The sequence below is a fragment of the Odontomachus brunneus genome, unplaced genomic scaffold, assembly GCF_010583005.1.
Source record: "Odontomachus brunneus isolate Ranch 3 - 2012 unplaced genomic scaffold, Obru_v1 Obru_scaffold_027, whole genome shotgun sequence".
Classification (NCBI taxonomy): domain Eukaryota; kingdom Metazoa; phylum Arthropoda; class Insecta; order Hymenoptera; family Formicidae; genus Odontomachus; species Odontomachus brunneus.
In genome coordinates, this window is record NW_022639477.1 from 1769156 (window position 1) to 1770700 (window position 1545).

The window sequence follows — 1545 nt, forward strand, 5'->3', positions numbered from 1 at the left end:
GTCAAGTAACCGTGTAACCAATCATACCTTTGTATTCTTTTAGAAATTCCAACAGAAATACTAAACGTCGCAATTTATTGGTTACGCGTTTACGCGGTACGCAGAAAATATTTGCTATGGCTCCTGCACATAGGACGCAGTAATGCTTGCCGCGCGGCGGAAGTCCGTGCAACAGCCAATCAATATGTTGTTTTTTCGTAACAGCTAGAAGGTTATTACGGAAAGCAGCATATTGAGTGGCTGTCGCGCGAACTTTTGCCGCGCGGCAAGCATTACCGCGTCCTGTGTGTAGGAGCCATTACCACGTTCTGTGTGCAGGAGCCATAAGTCCCGATTTACAATAGATGTAATAAGCTTTAAGTCTTAAGAAATTGACCAATCACAGTGAAATTATAGAGGAATAATCAATTTTGATTGGTTAATTTCTTACGGCTTAAAGCTTACTATACCTATTGGGTGCTTTCCAATTGCTTAACATATCTTGACACACACGTACACAAGCCAGTTTATTGGTTACATATTATCTAAAATATCTTGTAAGATAATATGCAACCAATAAGCTGGTTTTGTGTAACAACACAGCACAGTGTATGCACCTGTCACGTCCGACCGACCAGGCTGCCAGCCAGTGATAATTTTTTGTTCAAATAATCTTTTACCTGAGACACTCCAGGTACGAAACCTTTCTTTCCCAAAAGGAAGCACATCACTACCATTCAGACTCCCCTCCTAAAAGTGGGATCACAAAAGCTCAGTAGCACTAGAGTAGTGATCGGCGTAGCAGTCAGTCAGAGTCGGGTGCCGGGATCGGAAGTCGAAAGGTAGTCCTCATCTTAAAATCCCATTTCTCTAATTCACTAATTCTAAATCTCAGTTTCCTCTAATTCTTAAGCAATTAACTTTAAGTTATCTTTAACATTCTTAAACATTTACGAGCGTTTTATTCTAATGCACAATTCTTTAGTTTGTTAAACAGATCATTTTAGTTATTTCGTCACTTCCGTTATTCTAGCCATACTTAAGATATCTTTGTGAGCATATTATATATCAAGAATTATACAATACATATTATATATATATATACATATATATATATATATATATATATATATATATATATATATATTATATATATATACATATTATATATATATATATATATATGTGTATGTATATATATATATAATATATATATAATCACTATTGTTATATATGATATAGAACTCTAGAACTATTGTAAAACAAACCGGAACTCTAAAGAAATAGTTAATTTAAATAGTTTTTTTGATTAGGTGCGCTGCGTGAACTTAGCGCATCTTTTTTTGAAAGTCTTTTTTTTTTTGCCAAGTCTTGGCACACCATATTCAAAAATATGACATTTTTTTTGCAGTTCTGATACTCTCTTGAAAAGTTCTAGAGCTCTTTGCAACAACTTTCAATAGTTCCGGTCATTAAATACAAAAAAATAGACTTTTTGAAAAAGGTGCGCTAAGTTCTCGAAGCGCACTTAATCAGTAAAATCAACTATTTCTTTAAAACTATTGT